Source organism: Dendrobates tinctorius, unplaced genomic scaffold (assembly GCF_039654945.1).
Source record: "Dendrobates tinctorius isolate UK_male_01 unplaced genomic scaffold, ASM3965494v1 ptg000254l, whole genome shotgun sequence".
NCBI classification, from domain to species: Eukaryota; Metazoa; Chordata; class Amphibia; order Anura; family Dendrobatidae; genus Dendrobates; species Dendrobates tinctorius.
In genome coordinates this window covers 985,642-997,380 of record NW_027361921.1, presented here as the reverse complement: position 1 = coordinate 997,380, position 11,739 = coordinate 985,642, and the positions used below count along the sequence as shown (strand labels likewise).

At 34.5% G+C, this 11,739-nt stretch overlaps 4 non-coding genes across 4 annotated transcripts; all 4 read right to left on the bottom strand.

Moving 5' to 3' along the window:
• Positions 1-2,092: 2,092 nt before the first annotated feature.
• Positions 2,093-2,166, bottom strand: TRNAT-UGU (transfer RNA threonine (anticodon UGU)). Its single transcript has one exon. It is a non-coding gene; the product is annotated as a tRNA-Thr (tRNA).
• A 3,934-nt stretch (positions 2,167-6,100) lies between these two features.
• TRNAT-UGU (transfer RNA threonine (anticodon UGU)) lies at positions 6,101-6,174 on the bottom strand. The gene has a single exon. It is a non-coding gene; the product is annotated as a tRNA-Thr (tRNA).
• A 727-nt stretch (positions 6,175-6,901) lies between these two features.
• On the bottom strand, positions 6,902-6,975 carry TRNAT-UGU (transfer RNA threonine (anticodon UGU)). The gene has a single exon. It is a non-coding gene; the product is annotated as a tRNA-Thr (tRNA).
• A 3,130-nt stretch (positions 6,976-10,105) lies between these two features.
• TRNAT-UGU (transfer RNA threonine (anticodon UGU)) lies at positions 10,106-10,179 on the bottom strand. The gene has a single exon. It is a non-coding gene; the product is annotated as a tRNA-Thr (tRNA).
• Positions 10,180-11,739: the final 1,560 nt, after the last annotated feature.

The following is an 11,739-nucleotide window of genomic DNA, read 5'->3' as shown; positions in this document are numbered from 1 at the left end:
CTAAAGAAAGCTATTTCATCTGATTCCTTCTAGAGCATTTCAAAAGCAAAATTTTTTTTTTTACTCAAATTCCACTGGTTTTAATTTGTAATGCTTGAAGCCATCCTATATTCTCTAAAGAAACTTATTTCATCTAATTCCTTTTAGAGCATTTCAAAAGCAGAAAGTTTTTTTCTCTCAATTACACTTTATTAGTGCTTTGGGAAAGACATGTTTGATGTCAAACAAAAGTGAAAGTCCTCTTTTTCGGCTAACAGCCCCAAACTGACATGAAGAAAGGAAAGCACTGCTGACATTCGAAATCAAGATTTTCTGTTTACTAAACAGGCTCTTTGACCAACTTGTCTACATCACAAAAAGATGTGATATATTGGAAAGACTGCTTAGAGAGTCAGGTGCGGAAAGTGGAGGCATTTCAAAATAAAATCCATTGGTTAAGTTGTCAAGCTTGAAGCAATCTTAATTGCTTTTCAGCATTTAGATGAGATTCTTAATCTCACAATTGCACTATCAGTAGGGCTGGAACAATGGCAAATTTGAGTTTGTACACAGGTAAAACACATGCTTTAAGATAGGAAGCTTATTCTTGAGAAGATTAAAACAAGGTACTGCTGAGAGTTGAACTCAGGATCTCCTGTTTACAAGAGAGGCACTTTAACCAACTAAGCCACAGGACCCCAATTTTCATGTGTGAATATTTTTTATTCTGCTGTTTCCGAAAACTACTAAGAAAATTTGTAGCATCTAATGTGTAATTCCACTGGTTTTAATTTGTAATGCTTGAGCCCATCCTATATTCTCTAAAGAAAGTTATTTCATCTGATTCCTTTTAGAGCATTTCAAAAGCAGAAAGTTTTTTTCTCTCAATTACACTTTATTAGTGCTTTGGGAAAGACATGTTAGATGTCAAACAAAAGTGAAAGTCCTCTTTTTCGGCTAACAGCCCCAAACTGACATGAAGAAAGGAAAGCACTGCTGACATTCGAAATCAAGATTTTCTGTTTACTAAACAGGCTCTTTGACCAACTTGTCTACTTCACAAAAAGATGTGATATATTGGAAAGACTGCTTAGAGAGTCAGGTGCGGAAAGTGGAGGCATTTCAAAATAAAATCCATTGGTTAAGTTGTCAAGCTTGAAGCAATCTTAATTGCTTTTCAGCATTTAGATGAGATTCTTAATCTCACAATTGCACTATCAGTAGGGCTGGAACAATGGCAAATTTTAGTTTGCACACAGGTAAAACACACCTGCTTTAAGATGGGAGGCTTATTCTTGAGAAGATGAAAACAAGGTACTGCTGAGAGTTGAACTCAGGATCTCCTGTTTACAAGTCAGGCGCTTTAACCAACTAAGCCACAGCACCCCGATTTTCATGTGTGAATAATTATTATTCTGCTTTTTCCGAAAACTGCTATGAAAATTTGTAGCATCTAATGTGTAATTCCACTGGATTTTATTTGTAATGCTTGAGCCCATCCTATATTCTCTAAAGAAAGTTATTTCATCTAATTAATTTTAGAGCATTTCAAAAGCAAAATTTTTTTTTTTCACTCAAATTCCACTGGTTTTAATTTGTGATGCTTGAAGCCATCCTATATTCTCTAAAGAAACTTATTTAATCTAATTCCTTTTAGAGCATTTCAAAAGCAGAAAGTTTTTTTCACTCAATTACACTTTAATAGTGCTTTGGGAAAGACATGTTTGATGTCAAACAAAAGTGAAAGTCCTCTTTTTCGGCTAACAGCACCAAACTGACATGAAGAAAGGAAAACACTGCTGACATTCGAAATCAAGATTTTCTTTTTACTAAACAGGCTCTTTGACCAACTTGGCTAAATCACAAAAAGATGTGATATATTGGAAAGACTGCTTAGAGAGTCAGATGCAGAAAGTGGAGGCATTTCAAAATATAATCCATTGGTTAAGTTGTCAAGCTTGAAGCAATCTTACTTCCTTTTCAGCATTTAGATGAGATTCTTAATCTCACAATTGCACTATCAGTAGGGCTGGAACAATGGCAAATTTGAGTTTGCACACAGGTAAAACACATGCTTTAAGATAGGAAGCTTATTCTTGAGAAGATTAAAACAAGGTACTGCTGAGAGTTGAACTCAGGATCTCCTGTTTACAAGACAGGCGCTTTAACCAACTAAGCCACAGCACCCCAATTTTCATGTGTGAATATTTTTTATTCTGCTTTTTCCGAAAACTGCTATGAAAATTTGTAGCATCTAATGTGTAATTCCACTGGTTTTAATTTGTAATGCTTGAGCCCATCCTATATTCTCTGAAGAAAGTTATTTCATCTGATTCCTTCTAGAGCATTTCAAAAGCAAAATTATTTTTTTTTACTCAAATTCTACTGGTTTTAATTTGTAATGCTTGAAGCCATCCTATATACTCTAAAGAAACTTATTTCATCTAATTCCTTTTAGAGCATTTCAAAAGCAGAAAGTTTTTTTCTCTCAATTACACTTTATTAGTGCTTTGGGAAAGACATGTTTGATGTCAAACAAAAGTGAAAGTCCTCTTTTTCGGATAACAGCCCCAAACTGACATGAAGAAAGGAAAGCACTGCTGACATTCGAAATCAAGATTTTCTGTTTACTAAACAGGCTCTTTGACCAACTTGTCTACATCACAAAAAGATGTGATATATTGGAAAGACTGCTTAGAGAGTCAGATGCAGAAAGTGGAGGCATTTCAAAATAAAAATCCATTGGTTAAGTTGTCAAGCTTGAAGTAATCTTACTTACTTTTCAGCATTTAGATGAGATTCTTAATCTCACAATTGCACTATGAGTAGGGCTGAAAAAATGGCAAATTTGAGTTTACACACAGGTAAAACAACTGCTTTAAGATTGGAAGCTTATTATTGAGAAGATGAAAACAAGGTACTGCTGAGAGTTGAACTCAGGATCTCCTCTTTACAAGTCAGGCGCTTTAACCAACTAAGCCACTGCACCCCGATTTTCATGTGTGAATAATTATTATTCTGCTTTTTCCGAAAACTGCTATGAAAATTTGTAGCATCTAATGTGTAATTCCACTGGTTTTTATTTGTAATGCTTGAGCCCATCCTATATTCTCTAAAGAAAGTTATTTCATCTAATTAATTTTAGAGCATTTCAAAAGCAAAATTTTTTTTTTCACTCAAATTCCACTGGTTTTAATTTGTGATGCTTGAAGCCATCCTATATTCTCTAAAGAAACTTATTTCATCTAATTCCTTTTAGAGCATTTCAAAAGCAGAAAGTTTTTTTCTCTCAATTACACTTTAATAGTGCTTTGGGAAAGACATGTTTGATGTCAAACAAAAGTGAAAGTCCTCTTTTTCGGCTAACAGCCCCAAACTGACATGAAGAAAGGAAAGCACTGCTGACATTCGAAATCAAGATTTTCTGTTTACTAAACAGGCTCTTTGACCAACTTGTCTACATCACAAAAAGATGTGATATATTGGAAAGACTGCTTAGAGAGTCAGATGCAGAAAGTGGAGGCATTTCAAAATAAAAATCCATTGGTTAAGTTGTCAAGCTTGAAGCAATCTTACTTCCTTTTCAGCATTTAGATGAGATTCTTAATCTCACAATTGCACTATCAGTAGGGCTGGAACAATGGCAAATTTGAGTTTGCACACAGGTAAAACACATGCTTTAAGATAGGAAGCTTATTCTTGAGAAGATTAAAACAAGGTACTGCTGAGAGTTGAACTCAGGATCTCCTGTTTACAAGAGAGGCACTTTAACCAACTAAGCCACAGCACCCCAATTTTCATGTGTCAATATTTTTTATTCTGCTGTTTCCGAAAACTACTAAGAAAATTTGTAGCATCTAATGTGTAATTCCACTGGTTTTAATTTGTAATGCTTGAGCCCATCCTATATTCTCTAAAGAAAGTTATTTCATCTGATTCCTTCTAGAGCATTTCAAAAGCAAAATTATTTTTTTTTACTCAAATTCCACTGGTTTTAATTTGTAATGCTTGAAGCCATCCTATATTCTCTAAAGAAACTTATTTCATCTAATTCCTTTTAGAGCATTTCAAAAGCAGAAAGTTTTTTTCTCTCAATTACACTTTATTAGTGCTTTGGGAAAGACATGTTAGATGTCAAACAAAAGTGAAAGTCCTCTTTTTCGGCTAACAGCCCCAAACTGACATGAAGAAAGGAAAGTACTGCTGACATTCGAAATCAAGATTTTCTGTTTACTAAACAGGCTCTTTGACCAACTTGTCTACATCACAAAAAGATGTGATATATTGGAAAGACTGCTTAGAGAGTCAGGTGCGGAAAGTGGAGTCATTTCAAAATAAAATCCATTGGTTAAGTTGTCAAGCTTGAAGCAATCTTAATTGCTTTTCAGCATTTAGATATGATTCTTAATCTCACAATTGCACTATCAGTAGGGCTGGAACAATGGCAAATTTGAGTTTGCACACAGGTAAAACACATGCTTTAAGATAGGAAGCTTATTCTTGAGAAGATTAAAACAAGGTACTGCTGAGAGTTGAACTCAGGATCTCCTGTTTACAAGAGAGGCACTTTAACCAACTAAGCCACAGCACCCCAATTTTCATGTGTCAATATTTTTTATTCTGCTGTTTCCGAAAACTACTAAGAAAATTTGTAGCATCTAATGTGTAATTCCACTGGTTTTAATTTGTAATGCTTGAGCCCATCCTATATTCTCTAAAGAAAGTTATTTCATCTGATTCCTTCTAGAGCATTTCAAAAGCAAAATTATTTTTTTTTACTCAAATTCCACTGGTTTTAATTTGTAATGCTTGAAGCCATCCTATATTCTCTAAAGAAACTTATTTCATCTAATTCCTTTTAGAGCATTTCAAAAGCAGAAAGTTTTTTTCTCTCAATTACACTTTATTAGTGCTTTGGGAAAGACATGTTAGATGTCAAACAAAAGTGAAAGTCCTCTTTTTCGGCTAACAGCCCCAAACTGACATGAAGAAAGGAAAGTACTGCTGACATTCGAAATCAAGATTTTCTGTTTACTAAACAGGCTCTTTGACCAACTTGTCTACATCACAAAAAGATGTGATATATTGGAAAGACTGCTTAGAGAGTCAGGTGCGGAAAGTGGAGTCATTTCAAAATAAAATCCATTGGTTAAGTTGTCAAGCTTGAAGCAATCTTAATTGCTTTTCAGCATTTAGATGAGATTCTTAATCTCACAATTGCACTATCAGTAGGGCTGGAACAATGGCAAATTTGAGTTTGCACACAGGTAAAACACATGCTTTAAGATAGGAAGCTTATTCTTGAGAAGATTAAAACAAGGTACTGCTGAGAGTTGAACTCAGGATCTCCTGTTTACAAGAGAGGCACTTTAACCAACTAAGCCACAGCACCCCAATTTTCATGTGTGAATATTTTTTATTCTGCTGTTTCCGAAAACTACTAAGAAAATTTGTAGCATCTAATGTGTAATTCCACTGGTTTTAATTTGTAATGCTTGAGCCCATCCTATATTCTCTAAAGAAAGTTATTTCATCTGATTCCTTCTAGAGCATTTCAAAAGCAAAATTATTTTTTTTTACTCAAATTCCACTGGTTTTAATTTGTAATGCTTGAAGCCATCCTATATTCTCTAAAGAAACTTATTTCATCTAATTCCTTTTAGAGCATTTCAAAAGCAGAAAGTTTTTTTCTCTCAATTACACTTTATTAGTGCTTTGGGAAAGACATGTTTGATGTCAAACAAAAGTGAAAGTCCTCTTTTTCGGCTAACAGCCCCAAACTGACATGAAGAAAGGAAAGCACTGCTGACATTCGAAATCAAGATTTTCTGTTTACTAAACAGGCTCTTTGACCAACTTGTCTACATCACAAAAAGATGTGATATATTGGAAAGACTGCTTAGAGAGTCAGGTGCGGAAAGTGGAGGCATTTCAAAATAAAATCCATTGGTTAAGTTGTCAAGCTTGAAGCAATCTTAATTGCTTTTCAGCATTTAGATGAGATTCTTAATCTCACAATTGCACTATCAGTAGGGCTGGAACAATGGCAAATTTGAGTTTGCACACAGGTAAAACACACCTGCTTTAAGATAGGAGGCTTATTCTTGAGAAGATGAAAAAAAGGTACTGCTGAGAGTTGAACTCAGGATCTCCTGTTTACAAGACAGGCGCTTTAACCAACTAAGCCACAGCACCCTGATTTTCATGTGTGAATAATTATTATTCTGCTTTTTCCGAAAACTGCTATGAAAATTTGTAGCATCTAATGTGTAATTCCACTGGTTTTAATTTGTAATGCTTGATCCCATCCTATATTCTCTAAAGAAAGTTATTTCATCTGATTCCTTTTAGAGCATTTCAAAAGCAAATTTTTTTTTTTACTCAAATTCCACTGGTTTTAATTTGTAATGCTTGAAGCCATCCTATATTCTCTAAAGAAACTTATTTCATCTAATTCCTTTTAGAGCATTTCAAAAGCAGAAAGTTTTTTTCTCTCAATTACACTTTATTAGTGCTTTGGGAAAGACATGTTTGATGTCAAACAAAAGTGAAAGTCCTCTTTTTCGGCTAACAGCCCCAAACTGACATGAAGAAAGGAAAGCACTGCTGACATTCGAAATCAAGATTTTCTTTTTACTAAACAGGCTCTTTGACCAACTTGGCTAAATCACAAAAAGATGTGATATATTGGAAAGACTGCTTAGAGAGTCAGATGCAGAAAGTGGAGGCATTTCAAAATATAATCCATTGGTTAAGTTGTCAAACTTGAAGCAATCTTACTTCCTTTTCACCATTTAGATGAGATTCTTAATCTCACAATTGCACTATCAGTAGGGCTGGAACAATGGCAAATTTGAGTTTGCACACAGGTAAAACACACCTGCTTTAAGATAGGAGGCTTATTCTTGAGAAGATGAAAAAAAGGTACTGCTGAGAGTTGAACTCAGGATCTCCTGTTTACAAGACAGGCGCTTTAACCAACTAAGCCACAGCACCCTGATTTTCATGTGTGAATAATTATTATTCTGCTTTTTCCGAAAACTGCTATGAAAATTTGTAGCATCTAATGTGTAATTCCACTGGTTTTAATTTGTAATGCTTGATCCCATCCTATATTCTCTAAAGAAAGTTATTTCATCTGATTCCTTTCAGAGCATTTCAAAAGCAAATTTTTTTTTTTACTCAAATTCCACTGGTTTTAATTTGTAATGCTTGAAGCCATCCTATATTCTCTAAAGAAACTTATTTCATCTAATTCCTTTTAGAGCATTTCAAAAGCAGAAAGTTTTTTTCTCTCAATTACACTTTATTAGTGCTTTGGGAAAGACATGTTTGATGTCAAACAAAAGTGAAAGTCCTCTTTTTCGGCTAACAGCCCCAAACTGACATGAAGAAAGGAAAGCACTGCTGACATTCGAAATCAAGATTTTCTTTTTACTAAACAGGCTCTTTGACCAACTTGGCTAAATCACAAAAAGATGTGATATATTGGAAAGACTGCTTAGAGAGTCAGATGCAGAAAGTGGAGGCATTTCAAAATATAATCCATTGGTTAAGTTGTCAAGCTTGAAGCAATCTTAATTGCTTTTCAGCATTTAGATGAGATTCTTAATCTCACAATTGCACTATCAGTAGGGCTGGAACAATGGCAAATTTGAGTTTGCACACAGGTAAAACACATGCTTTAAGATAGGAAGCTTATTCTTGAGAAGATTAAAACAAGGTACTGCTGAGAGTTGAACTCAGGATCTCCTGTTTACAAGAGAGGCACTTTAACCAACTAAGCCACAGCACCCCAATTTTCATGTGTCAATATTTTTTATTCTGCTGTTTCCGAAAACTACTAAGAAAATTTGTAGCATCTAATGTGTAATTCCACTGGTTTTAATTTGTAATGCTTGAGCCCATCCTATATTCTCTAAAGAAAGTTATTTCATCTGATTCCTTCTAGAGCATTTCAAAAGCAAAATTATTTTTTTTTACTCAAATTCCACTGGTTTTAATTTGTAATGCTTGAAGCCATCCTATATTCTCTAAAGAAACTTATTTCATCTAATTCCTTTTAGAGCATTTCAAAAGCAGAAAGTTTTTTTCTCTCAATTACACTTTATTAGTGCTTTGGGAAAGACATGTTAGATGTCAAACAAAAGTGAAAGTCCTCTTTTTCGGCTAACAGCCCCAAACTGACATGAAGAAAGGAAAGTACTGCTGACATTCGAAATCAAGATTTTCTGTTTACTAAACAGGCTCTTTGACCAACTTGTCTACATCACAAAAAGATGTGATATATTGGAAAGACTGCTTAGAGAGTCAGGTGCGGAAAGTGGAGTCATTTCAAAATAAAATCCATTGGTTAAGTTGTCAAGCTTGAAGCAATCTTAATTGCTTTTCAGCATTTAGATGAGATTCTTAATCTCACAATTGCACTATCAGTAGGGCTGGAACAATGGCAAATTTGAGTTTGCACACAGGTAAAACACATGCTTTAAGATAGGAAGCTTATTCTTGAGAAGATTAAAACAAGGTACTGCTGAGAGTTGAACTCAGGATCTCCTGTTTACAAGAGAGGCACTTTAACCAACTAAGCCACAGCACCCCAATTTTCATGTGTGAATATTTTTTATTCTGCTGTTTCCGAAAACTACTAAGAAAATTTGTAGCATCTAATGTGTAATTCCACTGGTTTTAATTTGTAATGCTTGAGCCCATCCTATATTCTCTAAAGAAAGTTATTTCATCTGATTCCTTCTAGAGCATTTCAAAAGCAAAATTATTTTTTTTTACTCAAATTCCACTGGTTTTAATTTGTAATGCTTGAAGCCATCCTATATTCTCTAAAGAAACTTATTTCATCTAATTCCTTTTAGAGCATTTCAAAAGCAGAAAGTTTTTTTCTCTCAATTACACTTTATTAGTGCTTTGGGAAAGACATGTTTGATGTCAAACAAAAGTGAAAGTCCTCTTTTTCGGCTAACAGCCCCAAACTGACATGAAGAAAGGAAAGCACTGCTGACATTCGAAATCAAGATTTTCTGTTTACTAAACAGGCTCTTTGACCAACTTGTCTACATCACAAAAAGATGTGATATATTGGAAAGACTGCTTAGAGAGTCAGGTGCGGAAAGTGGAGGCATTTCAAAATAAAATCCATTGGTTAAGTTGTCAAGCTTGAAGCAATCTTAATTGCTTTTCAGCATTTAGATGAGATTCTTAATCTCACAATTGCACTATCAGTAGGGCTGGAACAATGGCAAATTTGAGTTTGCACACAGGTAAAACACACCTGCTTTAAGATAGGAGGCTTATTCTTGAGAAGATGAAAAAAAGGTACTGCTGAGAGTTGAACTAAGGATCTCCTGTTTACAAGAAAGGCGCTTTAACCAACTAAGCCACAGCACCCTGATTTTCATGTGTGAATAATTATTATTCTGCTTTTTCCGAAAACTGCTATGAAAATTTGTAGCATCTAATGTGTAATTCCACTGGTTTTAATTTGTAATGCTTGATCCCATCCTATATTCTCTAAAGAAAGTTATTTCATCTGATTCCTTTTAGAGCATTTCAAAAGCAAATTTTTTTTTTTACTCAAATTCCACTGGTTTTAATTTGTAATGCTTGAAGCCATCCTATATTCTCTAAAGAAACTTATTTCATCTAATTCCTTTTAGAGCATTTCAAAAGCAGAAAGTTTTTTTCTCTCAATTACACTTTATTAGTGCTTTGGGAAAGACATGTTTGATGTCAAACAAAAGTGAAAGTCCTCTTTTTCGGCTAACAGCCCCAAACTGACATGAAGAAAGGAAAGCACTGCTGACATTCGAAATCAAGATTTTCTTTTTACTAAACAGGCTCTTTGACCAACTTGGCTAAATCACAAAAAGATGTGATATATTGGAAAGACTGCTTAGAGAGTCAGATGCAGAAAGTGGAGGCATTTCAAAATATAATCCATTGGTTAAGTTGTCAAACTTGAAGCAATCTTACTTCCTTTTCACCATTTAGATGAGATTCTTAATCTCACAATTGCACTATCAGTAGGGCTGGAACAATGGCAAATTTGAGTTTGCACACAGGTAAAACACACCTGCTTTAAGATAGGAGGCTTATTCTTGAGAAGATGAAAAAAAGGTACTGCTGAGAGTTGAACTCAGGATCTCCTGTTTACAAGACAGGCGCTTTAACCAACTAAGCCACAGCACCCTGATTTTCATGTGTGAATAATTATTATTCTGCTTTTTCCGAAAACTGCTATGAAAATTTGTAGCATCTAATGTGTAATTCCACTGGTTTTAATTTGTAATGCTTGATCCCATCCTATATTCTCTAAAGAAAGTTATTTCATCTGATTCCTTTCAGAGCATTTCAAAAGCAAATTTTTTTTTTTACTCAAATTCCACTGGTTTTAATTTGTAATGCTTGAAGCCATCCTATATTCTCTAAAGAAACTTATTTCATCTAATTCCTTTTAGAGCATTTCAAAAGCAGAAAGTTTTTTTCTCTCAATTACACTTTATTAGTGCTTAGGGAAAGACATGTTTGATGTCAAACAAAAGTGAAAGTCCTCTTTTTCGGCTAACAGCCCCAAACTGACATGAAGAAAGGAAAGCACTGCTGACATTCGAAATCAAGATTTTCTTTTTACTAAACAGGCTCTTTGACCAACTTGGCTAAATCACAAAAAGATGTGATATATTGGAAAGACTGCTTAGAGAGTCAGATGCAGAAAGTGGAGGCATTTCAAAATATAATCCATTGGTTAAGTTGTCAAACTTGAAGCAATCTTACTTCCTTTTCACCATTTAGATGAGATTCTTAATCTCACAATTGCACTATCAGTAGGGCTGGAACAATGGCAAATTTGAGTTTGCACACAGGTAAAACAACTGCTTTAAGATAGGAAGCTTATTCTTGAGAAGATGAAAACAAGGTACTGCCGAGAGTTGAACTCAGGATCTCCTGTTTACAAGACAGGCACTTTATCCAACTAAGCCACAGCACCCCAATTTTCATGTGTGAATATTTATTATTCTGCTTTTTCCGAAAACTGCTATGAAAATTTGTAGCATCTAATGTGTAATTCCACTGGTTTTAATTTGTAATGCTTGAAGCCATCCTATATTCTCTAAAGAAACTTATTTCATCTAATTCCTTTTAGAGCATTTCAAATGCAGAAAGATTTTTTCTCTCAATTACACTTTATTAGTGCTTTGTGAAAGACATGTTTGATGTCAAACAAAAGTGAAAGTCCTCTTTTTCGGCTAACAGCCCCAAACTGACATGAAGAAAGGAAAGCACTGCTGACATTCGAAATCAAGATTTTCTGTTTACTAAACAGGCTCTTTGACCAACTTGTCTACATCACAAAAAGATGTGATATATTGGAAAGACTGCTTAGAGAGTCAGATGCAGAAAGTTGAGGCATTTCAAAATATAATCCATTGGTTAAGTTGTCAAGCTTGAAGCAATCTTACTTCCTTTTCAGCATTTAGATGAGATTCTTAATCTCACAATTGCACTATCAGTAGGGCTGGAACAATGGCAAATTTGAGTTTGCACACAGGTAAAACACATGCTTTAAGATAGGAAGCTTATTCTTGAGAAGATTAAAACAAGGTACTGCTGAGAGTTGAACTCAGGATCTCCTGTTTACAAGAGAGGCACTTTAACCAACTAAGCCACAGCACCCCAATTTTCATGTGTGAATATTTTATATTCTGCTTTTTCCGAAAACTGCTATGAAAATTTGTAGCATCTAATGTG